We start from the raw sequence: 15,000 nt of genomic DNA, 5'->3' as shown, positions 1-15,000 counted from the left end.
GAGTATCTGCTGTATGAGAATACGATACGGCAAATCATAAGCAACATACCGTAGTTACTTCTTTGCTGAGCAACTCAATTACCAGTATCCTTCCAGGAATTTCCTCCTAGGAAGGACTACGCTTAAAGGGATTGTTAAGACAACACCTACTTAGCTTCTAGATTTATCGAAGTCTTGTTTCGCTTAAATATGCATTATAAGAACTTCCTGAAGTTCGATAATAATTTTATAAGATTCCTTTATAAATGGAGTAGCTGGCAACTCTGGAAGAGTAAGGCCAGTCGGATAACGAGACTGCTATCGCTTAGACACCAACGCAGTATCATGCAGTTGTCGGTTATAAGTGGTTGGTTACATGTCTCTCTCCTGCGGGATGGAATGACTCAACCGTGTCTCTCCCCTACAATCGTGGTTTTAGCCTCGGATTGAGGGGATAGTTAAGCAAACATAACTAAAATATTGTCTGCCTTTTGCTAAGAAGCTTTCAATAAGAAAGATATTATAACATTTCAATGCTGTTTACCGTAGGTAACATTTTTAAAGGATTCTAACGCAGCGGAACTCTATATTGTATAATGCTCTCATGCTTACGAAAGCATGGCTTATTAAGAGTACTGGCTTAGTGAGAAGATGAATGTAGTAGAGAATTCACTTTAAGACTACGGTATGGTCAAGTCTTATGCACATACCGAGGTTACTACAGAATTCCTAGTATCCTTACAAAGGTTTCCTAGATTAATGCTGTTTACCACATGTGACAGTATTATAAAGGATTCTAATACGGCAGAGCGCTATATATATAATTCTCTCATCCTTTCGAGAAAAGCACACAACCTTTTTAGAATCGGATATTGCTCAAGAGAAGTTGGGTGAGTCGGATGGGAAACATTCTCTTAGTGGCAGAAGTTGTTTCCCTGAATGGACTATACTACGTATATAAAGTTTTTTTCCCACTAAGAACGAATTGACATGTGAAGGATGTCGGGTACCGTAAAGGGCCAATAGATGTTATGGCGCATAACCTAAAAAGAAACTAGAAGGAAGCGCCACCAGCTGGCGCAATTTGCGCAAATTGCGCCAGAAGCACCAGCCGCGCCAGAAGAAGCACCAGCCGCGCCAGAAGCACCATCCAAGATATTTTCTCGTTTTAGCGAGTTATTAACCTAAGAGTCCAGTAGCCTCTCGACAGCAGGCTCGGTAACGGCAAGATTCGTTCCTGATTTCGTTACCCATTTAATCGAAAAGGGGTCGCTTACAAGGAATGATGAAATTATTTATTTTAATCACTTAGGCCAATTCCACGACACTCTCATATCGCAAAGAGCATCTGAGAATCTCGTTTTTCGCCTGTTCGCGTTAACAAAAGAGAACCTATTTAGGAACAGACACGGAACGTAACGATCCTTAAGAGGTTCGATGCAAGATTTTGCATGTCCGTGAGAACCTTCTCGATCGAATAAGATAAAAACTGTTAACGTATGTCTAACATTTATTGAAAAGAGTTGTGAGAAACCTGCGGAACGTCTTCTTCATATATCTCTTTGTAAGGTAGAAGACAACAGGCTTCCTTTAGACTGCTTCCTTTTCCTCGAACCAAGAGAGGTAGCAATATAAGACATCTTTAAATTTAAAGAAGGGGAATAAACTTTAGTCTTTTTTCCCCTAGTTATAAATTCTTAACAGGTATTAAGATAAAATGGGCGTCAAAGGAAGAGAGGATGTATGCCTCATTTTGGCCTTAGAGAGGTTGGATTCACAGAAGTCACGTTCTTCTCACAGCATGTTTCGTAAGGCTTTTCCAAGAGTATCTGGATATTCTATCAGAATCTATTATAAATAGACCTAAAAAAACCTCTCCTCTCTGAGTCTGTCCGCGTGCAGACTGACCAGAAGTGGACATGAATGAGAGGTTTTTTCAAGGTAATGACAATAGTCATGGCTAAGACATAGAATTGCTGCAGATCGTGCTAGATGGAATGAGGAAACTGTCCTCTTCCGATACCTCTGTGAACCACATAGCGAGGTTTTTTCTTCACTTTTCCCAAGAGGGAAGAATCACCTATGTATATATCTGCTATCAAAGAACGCAGTAAAAGGCTATACTCTGTCTCTACAAGGGGAATTAGAGATAACAGAGGATTAAGATCTTCGGGATCTTATACGATACCGCAATACGACAAGAGTAGGATATCATGTACTTCGAAAAAAAAAATGGATCTTTTTGTGGCCCACAGGATTTCCGGTTGGTGTGTTACACCAAAATGGAACTGCTCCTCATCAAACTTCTTTGAGGAAGTTTATAAAGGAATTCTTTGTTTCTCTTAGCCCCTAAACGACCAAGAAGACAAGTGAATTTTTTTGTGCATTGGAATCTCGCATCAGATTCAATGGAGACTCGGCAATGGGTTCTTGCCAGCATAGTATGTCTGGCAAAAGAAACTAAATCCCTCTATTCCTGACGCAAACGCTTTCAGATAGAAGTTTCGTTGCCCAGGCAGGGTACTTACATTTTCATCTACAGAAGAAGAGATGGTTTAAACGTTTGCCTACAGAGTCTTCGGGGTGCGATGAGGGCTCAAAATGCTTCCCAGAAGGTATTCAGAAGGATACAACAAGAGCTAGAAATCAGGGTTCCGCCCAATTTCAGCTCAGAGTCTCCTTCGACTTCCAAACTCCTTCCCATCCTTCGGGCAAGGATAGGGAAGATTCTGCAACGAGGAACCTCATCAACATGTAAGAAGAGATCTCGTTAGCAAAAAAGAAGTGTTCACGAAGGATCCTCCTCGGAGGAAGACTCTTCTCTTTCGTATTGTTAGATATCCTGTCGTCTACTGGGTGTAGCTGACTAAAATCTCACCTCCCCTTGCCAGGGGCCAAAGCTCAAAGGGGAAGAACTTTCTTCCACCCTTCTCCAGTCTCCTGATAAACTATGTGGTTGTTCAGGACTCTCGGACAATGTAGCGCCAGCCAGGCGCCAAATGCCAATACAGGCGAAAACGCCAGAGGCGGACAGTTCCAAGGAACTCTGTCATGGTCGGATACTGAGAAGGAGCGGGCCTCCAACCTGGCTCAAATGCGCCAGACGGTGAACAAATCGGACAGATATAAGAGTGTCCGACGTGGACATCGCCAGACAGCCTAGAGACTCTTCCAAGCTCGAAGCTCCAGCAAGTGTGGAGGAGCCAAGCCAGGCGCGAGGCGCCAGCCAGGCTTCTAGGAGCCAGCCAGGCTCTAGAGCCAGCCGGCCAGGCGCCATCCAGGTGCCAGGCTCCTTCAAGGCTAGGCTCCAGTCAGGATTGAGGATCCATCCAGGCGCAAGGCTCCTTCCAGTAAAGAGAAACCTAAAGCTCTGTCATGTAAGAGGGCTAGTCCCCATTGATATGATACAGGTAAGGCTCTGCCATGTAAGTGGGTCAGCCCCCATTGGCACGATCCGAGAAGGCTCTGTCGTGTAAGCGGGCTAGCCCCCATTGACATGATCCAGAAGGGTTTGTCAGTCATAGGTTCCCTACCTCGCTGAAACTCTTGAGGCATGGCAGATCTCATAGACAGCAATTCATGAAGTCTTCTGCCAGGCTCCAGGTGCCTTCCAGGCGCAAGGCGCCAGCCAGACACAAGGCTCCAGCCAGGCGCGAGGCGCTAGCCAGGAAGGAGGAGCCAATCAGGCACCAGCCAGTGCGCGAGGCGCCAGCCTAGGCGCGAGGCGCCAGCCAGGCGCAAGGCGCCAGCCAGCGCAAGGCGCCATCCAGGCTCTAGGCGCCATTCAGGCGCAAGGCTCCAGCCAGGCGCGAGGCGCTAGACAGGCGCTAGGCGCCTGCCAGGCACGAAGCGCTAGCCAGGCTCAGGCTTCACCCAGAAGAGATCGATATCAAAGAACGCCCTGGCCTTCTTTGAGACATTGTGATCTCTAAGCACTGATAAGTGCATTGATGATTCCTTCAAACAGCTGAGAATTAAAAGCGCATGAAGTGCGAGCTTTTCCGAATTCTTGTTTCTTTCCCTAACAACAATATGTCATAAGGACATATTAGCTGCACATACGGAGATGCAACTCTGTGTTGACTTCCCATTATCCGAAGGATGTCAAGATAACCTTCGAGGGATCCTTCTCTCTTGGTTGATACGTGTCTGCGGATACATTGCTGGGATAGGGAGCAGATACTGATCCTTAACTAGTGAGTTAAATTTTATTTAACGTCGTGTTTTTTCTTTGGGTTGTTTGAAAGGAGTTTGTAGATAACTCTTTTCAACTTAAGCACTAACCCTCGTGTTAGGATCAGGTGATCGGGATCGGTGTTGTGCTCCTTAATTATGCCACTAGGCATAGGCATATTGTCATGTAAGAGGCTCTGTCGAGTAAATGGATAAGACCCCATCGACAGACCCACAAGAACTCTTGCCATAGGTCACATCCTCGCTGAGGCTCTTGAGGCGAAGCAGATTCCTAGCATTAGCCATGGAGTCTTCCGCCTGGTCAAGTAGGAACCAAGGTTTTATTTATTTATTTACCTACAAACGTATGTTGTTTACCTGTCTATTCAGTAAATAGTTGTCTCTTTCCCACCACCAAGGGTGTCAATCAGCTAAGTATATATTCTGCTGGTAAGTTCCATGTACAAAAATGATATTGTTAAGATACAATAAAGTTTTGTACATACTTACCTGGCAGATATATACGATTGATGGCCCACCCAGCCTCCCCTCAGGAGACAGGTGGAAGAGAAAATCTGGTTCTAGAATGGTAATCGTTCCTATTCCTGCCACCCAGCGGCAGGGGCGGTAGATCACCTGACCTACCTGCAGCATGTGCCGCGAAATTCGAATTTCTGTCGGGGATGAACGGAGTCTATAGCTAAGTATATATCTGCCAGGTAAGTATGTACAAAACTTTATTGTATCTTAACAATATCATTTTTGAATTGTCACTGAACTCTGTTGCACCAAAACAAAGTAAAAATTAATGTGACCAGATTATGTTAACCATAATGATAGATACTTTATTTATTCTTTATATCATGACTCCATAGCTAGATGAAAATTAATTAGTCTGCTAAGCATAAGAAACTACTCTATCTCATAAATACAGTCGACCCCACCCCCGCTTTTCACAGACATGATTCGAGGACTTGCCTATTTGTGTATTTTTCCATGGACCATATATACCATTATTCTTGGAAAATTTGCCTATTTGCAGTATTTTTCATGAGAACAAATTTTGACAAATTACTGTTTGTTTTTATACAATGTACAAACCCTCGGTCAATAGGAATTACTTGAGGCAAAACCTGGACACGGCTGCAGAAATCTTTCAAACAAGGTGGTTTGGTAGTTAACTACCGGTCCGGTAGTCAGGAGTCCCTCCCGACTGAATGTAAACATTCCAATTTGCTTTCGGCCATCATCAGGAGTAGGCATGTTTTCTTCACTGTCTGCCCGACTGTTTGCTGATTTCTTTCAATCCCAACCCTTGTGAATTTTCTATGTTGTTTTGTATTAATATCTTGTTTTGATTGTGTATAATTGTTAATTGTTGTTAATTGTGTTTGATAGGTTATCATGCAAACCCCCGAATCACAATTGATGCCCGGGGTGCAGGGTAAAAGGTGCGGTAAACCTTCTGCCTCTGCTATTGAGATGATCAACCAAACAAAAACTTCTTTCAGTTTTCTTCTGAAGATTGAAAAGAAACCCACAAAATCACTTTGTAACTTGTTTACTTCAAAGTAAACAAGTTACAAAGTGATTTTGTGGGTTTCTTTTTCAATTGAGATGATCCCCATGCCCTTTGTCCTATTGCTGAGGACATGAGTGTAGTATTGATAATCCGTGTACCAAGTGTTGTGTGTTGTGACTGGTATCTTGAGCAGTGGAGGATGTTTGCTGGGAGAAGGCAATATCAGAGGAAGACACCCAAGGCTTCAGTTTGGGGCAACACCTCCCTAAACCATGCCCTTGGTTGCCAATCCTTCATGTTTGTATCTCTCTCCTGGCAACTGTACCATGCTTGCTGCTTCCCCTTTGTGGGAAGTCTCTGCATTGTCTTCCTCTTCCAACACATCAGGGAGGAAGAACGTGGGGTGGTTGGGGCTCCAGGATAACGCTCCTCGTGGGGTCTCCCCTAGCTCCGAATGGGGTTTCTCTCCTTCGAAATGAGTGCATACCCCTCCCGCTAACCTGACTTTTTATTTCTGCAGGTGAGTTGCCAGGTTTGGATCAGGTGTGGTCTTCGCTGGATTTTGTGGGAACCCCATCTGTGAGCGCGCTGCCACACCTGAACAGTGCCAGCTCTGTTGTAACTCACTCTTTGTTACCATACTACATGTACGGTAATTCAGCATAGGTTTGCTTCGGTTCCCACAATGGTCTTTGCCCATCACCCCCCACCCACCCATTTGACCCCTGCGTTGGTGATGGGCACACCCCATCCCCTCCCTGCAGTGCCTCTGATGTCAGTACCACCCCCTCTTGGATTTGGGATGGCACCTCTGCTTTCTCCTGCTGTGCCTCTCTCACCCATTGTGGTGTCTGATGTTTACACTCCTGTTGTTCCTGCTGCTGTTCCCAGACCTGCTCCTGTGCCTGTCGAGCCATCTGGTTGCCTGCCCCTGGGAGTGACCTGACAGCTTTCCTGCGAAAGTTGGTGAAGAAGTTGAGGAAGAAGAAGTCTTGCAAGATGTCGTCTTCATCGTCGTCTTTGTCTTTGTCATCATCTGCGCGACCTCCTCCCCTCCCTCTTCATAGGCTTCACGGCCTAAAAGAAGAGGAAAGTAGCTTCTCCACCCCCTAAGAAACCTTGTCTTGAGGCTCTAAGGGTCTGCTCCTCTCACAGAGGAAATAGTTGGTTCTCTTGTTAGCTCACCTGCTCCCTCATGAGTGGGAACTGTGGCACTGACCCCAGGGTCTAGTGTCATGGGAGCCCCAGGAGTTTGGAGTCCAGTTCGTTCTCCTGTTTCTAGTTCTAAGGCTCTGCCCCTGGAACTGGAGCTGTGTCGGGTACTCATTTGCGAGTTTCCCCGAATGTGCGACCCTCTAAGGAATTCTCATCCAAAGTCGGTACCAGAGAGATCACTCACTGTCCCGACATTGGCATATGATGAGAGAAGGGGTCGAGTCGTACAGGTGACTTACACCAACCTGTGAAAGCCTGGCTAATCAACAAGTACCGGGAAAAGAAAGTGTCACTGTCCTCATAAAAGGCAAGGCTCTGGACTAGCTAAGAGGAGGTCCCCTGTGCAGTCTTCTCGCTCGAGGTTTCGGCCTCAAAGAAGACTGAGATGCATTGTGAGGACAGTGTGCTTTCTTGTCAACCTGTTGATCATGCATCCTTGCCTGACTCTTGCCTCGTGTCCGCATCTGATCCTCCTCTCCTGTTTTCTCTACTCCCTTGGGGTACACCGAGAGGGGCGAGGTGAACAGGAGGAATCCTGCCGAGTGTTCTCAGCAGGATTCCAACACCTGTGGTACAACCTCAAGGTATACGCCTTTCCCCCATTTTGCGTGGTGATCAACAGTGTTGACCACCTCGAATCTCAGGATGATTCTGGTGGCTCTCAAATCAAATGGTCTCAGGCTGTTAGGTATCCCGACCCTGTGGATCTTCTTTCCGAGGCACAGAGATTTTCCTCCCTGGCACGACCTTCTGTGTCAGCCACAAGTAGAAAGGTACCATCAGGCAGTGCCTTCCCTGTGTCTTCATGGTTGGAGGTTATCCACCATCTCTTGTGAGCGAGATGCTTTTCTCGCCAAGCAGCAACAGAGATGAGAGAATACCTCAGACAGTCCACTACAGCAGCATACCATGGAAAATGGGCCCGTCTTCTGTGATTGGTGTTGTAGACGGGGTCTCTCTCCTGTTGGACCCACTCTTGAGCTGGTTGCGGACTTCCTCGTCTTCCTTCGCCGAGAGAAGCTCCGCTCCATCTCAGCTGTAAAAGCTAAAGGGCAGTGCCAGGCCTGGTCTTAAAGCTGAAGGGTATTGATATCTCTTCCTCTCTGGAGATATTTTTACTCATTGGGCGCTCGAAAGGTCTTGCCCACCCAGGGATCTCAGGCCTCCTGCATGGGATGCAACTCTCGTGTAGCAGAGCCTGACTTGTGCACTGTACAAGACCCTTAGAGAGTTGTCAGACAGGGATCTGACCCTCAAGAGCATTTTCTTGCTTGGCCTGGTTGTTTGGCGAAGAGAGTTGGTGAACTTCATGTCTGTCCTTCAATGTAAAACATTCAGGGGGATGGGGATCAATTATGCTCAATTTTGTCTTGGACTTCATAGCAAAGACTCAGAACCCATCGGTCCTTGAAGTTAAATTGAAGTCCTTTACGATCCCCTCCCTGTGTGACTTTGTTGGTGATGATCCAGACAGATGGTGCTTTGTCCTGTTAGAGGACCAAGGCACTTTCTGAAGAAGACTCGACATCTCCTTCATGAATGTTGACAACTTTACGTTAGCACCAGCGGTTCCAAGGAAGAAGTGACCAAGAACGCTATTTCCTTTGGCTTTGTGAGATGATCATGAAGGTGTATTCTGTTGCTGGCATAGACAACACCGGTACCCTTTGTCCAGAGCTCACAAGGTCAGGGTCATTCCCCGTCCATAACATTCCGTAAGAACCTGTCACTTCAACAGTTGCTTTGGGGGGTGGTCGGGGGATGGGGGCTGGTCGCACCTGACTACCGTCACCTCTCATTCCCTTCGGGATATTGCCCACAGGTCCTTGGACACAATTTTCATCTACCAAGGGAAGGTTGAACCTCGCCCTGTTGTACGGTATGAATATGTCTGTAGAGTGATTGGCTGTCTTTCATCTCTTTCACCCTACTCTTTCCCTTCGGGCAAAGAGTCGCTCTTTCTCTTGGGCAAAGAGTACACAGACCGTTCAATGCTGGACCAGATGACCAATGCAGGTAAGACACTCCTTAGAGTGACCTATTTATTTTCTTTGATTTGATAATAGAAGCAAATATCTGCACCTTCCCTGCTTTGTCATAAGACAGACCTAGTGATGTAATTGCCTTATTGTCCCAGACATTACGGTTTCTTTGCTTTCTCATAAGGGGACCCATACTCTTTATTATGAGATAACCCAGAAGACTGAATAATCTTGCAGTTCTTAACTCCAGTCAGATGCCCGTGGCTGGATTTCCCTCCAAGTTCTTATGACCAAGAAGGAAATCCCAGGTGTGCTGAACTCCAGTCAGTTTCATAGAGGCTTACTCAGATTCCTCCCACCAATCAGTGTCTTCCTATTGTAAAGGACTGAGGGTTTGTATATTGTGTAGGAACAAATCACAGTTTTTGAAAGTAAATTGTATTTTTTCTAAATATCAAACCTCAGGGGCCCACCTCATGCCATCCCCTTCATTCTGCTACCCGTGCCTAAAGCAAATTGGTTTACTTATGGTCCAGGAGTACAATTACTTTTAAAAATTGTGATATTTTCATATTTTTGTGACTAAATGCACTTTTTGTGATAGAATTTAAAATGCTCAGGTGTAAGCATTTTTAGAGTTTTTTGTGTTTTAACTATCAAAATAGCAGTTTCTAAGCATTTATAGAGGGGTTTTAAGTAGTATTTGTGGATTTTAGCTAATAGGGGGCCGGGGTGTGGTTACCCATCCTCCACAATGTGGGGGTTCTACTGTCAACTAATAATAGTAAAAAAAAAACCTTATCCCACTTTAATTATTAATTAAAATGTGGTACTTTTGGATATCTTTAGTTAAAAAAAGTTTTAGGTATTCTAGTTATTTTAGATGTGTCTGAAAAAATACATGAAAATTTAGACAGTTTTATGAATTAATTTGTGGCCAATTGTCATAGTATTCTGATTTTCTTATGTTAAAGTTATTAACACTTGTTAGGCATGGATAAGCTTGTTATTCAGGTGCACTATGTCATTTTATTTTTATTGAAGATAATAAGTTTATTCATTACAGACATTACTGTAACATAGTCATTTATGTTTCACTTTAATGCCTAAATTCTCCAGTTTTGAAGAATTGGAGGAAAATAGACGGCTACTCTTGGCAGACTGGATTGTTTATTGTGTAATTTGAGGCAGCTGATCAGAACAAGGACTTTTAGAAGGGCACGTTAGGTAAACTTAATGGTATACAGGCAGTCCCTGGCTGTTGGCATGGGTTCCATTCCCAGGGGTGTGCCGATAAGCGAAAACCACTGTCAACTGAAACTCGGTGACTTATAGAGCGGATAAACCAGTTTATCGGCACCATAAGCACCTTATGGCATATGGCGTGCCATAAGAACCCTTATGGCGCCAATAACCAGAACTCGTCCCGTTATGGCACCATAAATTGCCAATTTTATGGCGCTAGACAAGTTCCATAAAATGAGATCGCTGATAACCGAGTCCGCCGATAACCTGGGACTGCCTGTACAGTCACCACCCTACATACAAACATTCAGATACAAACAGATAGGGTCACAAATTTAATTGTGTTTGGAAACGCTGTCCTTTGCCACCAATAAGTTCAGATTCTGCCCCCCACACCTATTCTGCTAGAAAGAATTTTTCCAAAGAACAGAAGACGAGGAAGAAAAAGAACCTGTTCATTTAACCCCTTCCCTGTATCTAGAGTATTCTTGTGATTAACTCCCATGTATTCTTCTTACATTCACAAGAATACTTGTTCATGCTCGCAAAATATTCCTACTTATTTCTTTCTATCGTCTCAGTATAACTTGTTCTTTGGGGAATTCCCATTTTCTATATTTCCTCTCCACATAGGAGATAGTATATATCTTTGTCAATAGATGTCAGTGTGCATTGTTTTATTTTGTGAACTTCCAATATGAGATGCTGCTCAACCAAAATTCCCTCCAAGTTCGTAACTTCCAAAGCATGGAAAAAATACTAAATTTTGAATATTGCATGAATCTAGATTTTATTTTCATTTTACCATTCTAACATCCAAAATAAATTCTATATAATACTGCATGGTTTAAAATACAGTGAAAATAGTATCATCTTTGACTACCGAGTTAACTTGGGAATGTAAACACAAAAAATTATGTAGTGACCTTATTGAAAACCAATTTATGAACAATTCAAGACATGAATAGCCATCCGGAATGTAACTCGTTGTAATTCAGGTAGTGACTGCATATTATATTACAAGATAGTTTTATTAATATTAAATTTTTTTTAAATCAAACTCAGTACTTGAGCATATCCTTAATAGCATCTTAGTTGGAAGGGAGCATTGCTACTGCCATCCAAATATGATCATGAATAAAGTGGACCTCATACCATCATCAGCTTTTTGGCAGTAAACGAATGTACGGAAACCCAGTGGATCTGAAGGATAACAAGGGGTTATGAGTTGCTCAGAAACATTGATAGTAAAGCAAATGGATATTTGTAAGATCTGATAGTAAAGCAAATGGATATTTGTAAGATCTGGAATCGGATGATGACTGCACTATTACTCATTATGTAAGGCATAGAGGTGAATGGCCCAAAGTGTTCTTCATTAAGTAGGGAAGCCAAGTTGCAATAGTGAGTAAAGATGTGGATACGTGGTAGGAGCCTGCTAGCTGGGACGGATGCATGCTATTTAGGGTGAATTTAGAACTGAAATAATTTCTTCATAGAGTAAGGCATCTTATGATTAATGGGTTGTAATAAAAAAAACCTTTGTACTGTACAGTACTAATTTTTGTTTATATCAGGTTCTGATTGAGGAGAATATGTTGAAATATATGGATAACCCTCTCAGTAGACCAGGAGCACCTGATATTGTCGAAAAGCTGCAAAAGTGTTTGCAGTGCTACCTCTGCCAGGAATGGGGGTAACAAAGCTCTTGGAAAAGCAGAGGCTAGAGGAAGGCAGTTGACCCAACTTCTTGCTCTTGCACACAAGACAATGGATTCCTTATTTGAGGGTGTTGTGGAAAAAGAGGTAAGTCATCAGCTTGTGACTGTTGCTTTAAGATAATTGATTTTGGTATTTTCCTTATGTTTGAAATGATACATGATTGTAGCTAAACTTATAAATAACATGTTTTTACACGGAAAAAAATTCCAACTTTAAAGTGTCCCTTATAGGTAAATAAGATATGTGTGACTATATGTTGAAAGAAAATAGCTGACTTGAGATGGAGGGGCAGAGTGTTTGTAATTGTCCTTTGTGTATACTGTAGTTTCCTGTATTGTATTAATTGAGAATTATTTAAGTTATCTTTTTTAGAGTAACTGAATACAAAGCAGCCAAAAAGTGTAACACTTTAGCAAACAAAATTTTCTTATTCATGAACTTCATGGTCAAGTAATTACTATTATTGAATACAAAACATCCAAAGATATATATTGGATTCATACTGAATGGTATGGCATACACGTGTTAACCAAAGTGAGAAGAGCAAAGGCCAACAAGATTACCGCAATTTAATATAATGCACATGCACGATCTCCTGTTTACATTTTCTTTGGTTTCTCATTTTCTTTGTGCAATACACTACAATTGTATCATTAGCCAATTGTTTGTATTGTGTAGCATAATAACTGCAAAATAAAAATAATGCAATAATATTCCTTATAGTAAAAAGACATTTTCGTTGAGGGCAGTCAGTGTTCATATAATGCTCAGTTCACTGGCTGAATATAAATTTTTATACTTCCATCCAGGCAGCTCAATTTTTTTTCACACATCCATCAATACCTTTGCAATTTAATTCACACCTTTGGTATTTGGGTGTGGATTAGTACAAATACGTACAGGTTGCACTGAAAACAGGGCATAGTTCGGATGATTATAGGATTACTTTATTCTGAAAATATCATACTTAAGGAATATAGCTAATTTTTTTTCTTGCGAGATATTTTTACATGTTCACTGCATTAAAATTAGACCCTGTATTGTATTGTAATTTAACACAATTGTATGAGTACAGGGAAACTAGAGACAGTCCAGTTAGGTTTTACCTTAGAAAACAGTTTCTTTAATGAAATAGTTTAAAAGAAATTACAGTGTCCATATATTGAAAAGGTTGAATTTTAGCATACTAGCAGTTGAGAGCTACTGCTACAGTGGGCATCCTTTAGCATAAGTAATTTATGGTTAGTAACTCCTAATCAAGTATTGCCCATTTAAAGCAAAGGTTAGCTTGCTATGAATCTGTTAATGTTCTTATGACAAAGATCATCGGTTAGAAATTATGTTTTAATTGTGTTTTGTCTACTAGGCATATACACACACCAGAGAGTGCACTTTGAATGCTCCTCCTATAAACTTTGAAGGCAATGATGGTACTGACACTGTATGTGGATTTCTTGCTGCTCTGACACGCTTGGGCAACATCTTGAAGTTTATTTCACAGATGCTACATCTGAGGGTAATGAATGTATATCTGTAGTGCCATATCATACTCTAAGCCCAATATTTAGATTATTACAGGTAAGTTCCAAACAAAATTTTTGCTAATTTTTTGTTTATATTCTTATATCTTATATACTGAAATTATTAGTGAATATGCATGGTTTGCTAATTTGTTTTTTTTTATTCAGCACAAACTTTGTACAATATCAATGGGCAATATATAAAAAGTGGCAATATTTTAGAAAATCCACTCCTGAATATATATACGTACTATAATTATATAATTATATATATATATATATATATATAATATATATATATATATATATATATATATATATATATATATATATATATATATATATATATATATATGTATATGTATATTGTATATATATGTATACATATGTTTATGTGTAATATATATATATATATATATATATATATATATATATATATATATATATATATTATATATATATATATATATAATTATATATTATATGTATATATATTCAGGAGTGAATTTTCTAAAATATTGCCACTTTTTATATTCTCATCTCTCATATTGAGTTGTATTATATATTCATAATCTAATTGTCTTATTTTGTTTGACTAATTCTAATCAGGTAGACAGCAGAGTTCTGAAAGCTTATCGAAGTCAAGAACACCAGATACTTTCTTTCCTTATCGTTTCGATACATCATCATTGCCTGTGGTTGCTGAGAGATATGATAATGAGGTTAGTTTAGTAGGTAATAAGGTATCAGATATCTTGGTTTTAAGGAGCAGAACTTTTTTTGTACAACCTTATTCCTTATATCACAGCCTCTCTTGCATAGTGGAATCCCAGGCATATTAACTTCCTAGCAGTAAGTTTGGTAGCACCTGGAAGGTCTGCTAACACTGGAACAAGTTCTGCTGCTGGAAAACCTCTTACCTGAGGTTTTACTAAATAACCTCCATGTAGGGGGATAGCATGTCCAGGTTCCTATGAACATGGCAAAAATGTGTCTGGTGAGGTTTCCCCCAACTGGGAAGAATCCCAGAGGAATCTACTCTTAGATATATAAGATCCATAAACCTTGTTCTACTTTGGCCAGAGAGATGCTAGTACTATCATGGAGCAATGCTGAGAGTGCTGAACAGTGTCTACTACCTCCCAGTTGTTGAAACCAGTCTATTTGATGTTGTACAACGGTACAAGCCTCTGTCCCTTTCAGCATACAACATGACTACGGTGGCACATTAAAGACATCAAGTGCAGGGGTTTTCACAGTTGTGTTGGATACCCCTTGTAGACTTGTTTGCAACCAGCTTCGGTCACAAGGCGGCCTTGATTTACAACACAAAGGCTGGGCATTACATTGGGTTCTTATGGTTAAGGTTGGAAAAATGTATACAGGGGGCACTCCACCAAACTGTCAGAGCAGCTGCTTGATATCTTGTCTCTAATAGAGGAACAAAGGTTTGTACACCATGAAAGGGTTTCACCACATCACTTCATTTCTACCTAAGGGACATTTCCCACAGTCCTTAGACACTTTTCCTTGGGTCCATTGGTGTTTGCTCAGCAAGTTGTGTAGTTCATCCAATGTCCCTAGCAGAACAGTTTTGTATCTTGCGTGGATGATATTATGAAAGTGAGAATGATTGAGATGG

General features: G+C 41.6%; 1 long non-coding RNA gene and 1 pseudogene across 1 annotated transcript; one reads left to right on the top strand and one right to left on the bottom strand.

Annotated features, from left to right (window-relative positions):
- The window catches only part of LOC135221818 (proline-, glutamic acid- and leucine-rich protein 1-like), a 119,888-nt pseudogene that overhangs the window by 52,464 nt on the left and 52,424 nt on the right, over nucleotides 1–15,000 (bottom strand).
- LOC135222223 (uncharacterized) lies at nucleotides 11,809–14,762 on the top strand. The gene is made up of 3 exons (XR_010316228.1): nucleotides 11,809–11,922; nucleotides 13,205–13,416; nucleotides 13,968–14,762. It is a non-coding gene; the product is annotated as an uncharacterized LOC135222223 (long non-coding RNA).

Source organism: Macrobrachium nipponense, chromosome 3, assembly GCF_015104395.2.
Source record: "Macrobrachium nipponense isolate FS-2020 chromosome 3, ASM1510439v2, whole genome shotgun sequence".
In the NCBI taxonomy this organism is placed as follows: Eukaryota; Metazoa; Arthropoda; class Malacostraca; order Decapoda; family Palaemonidae; genus Macrobrachium; species Macrobrachium nipponense.
The sequence above is the reverse complement of the archived record's forward strand: the minus strand, read 5'-3'. Positions and strand labels throughout refer to the sequence as shown.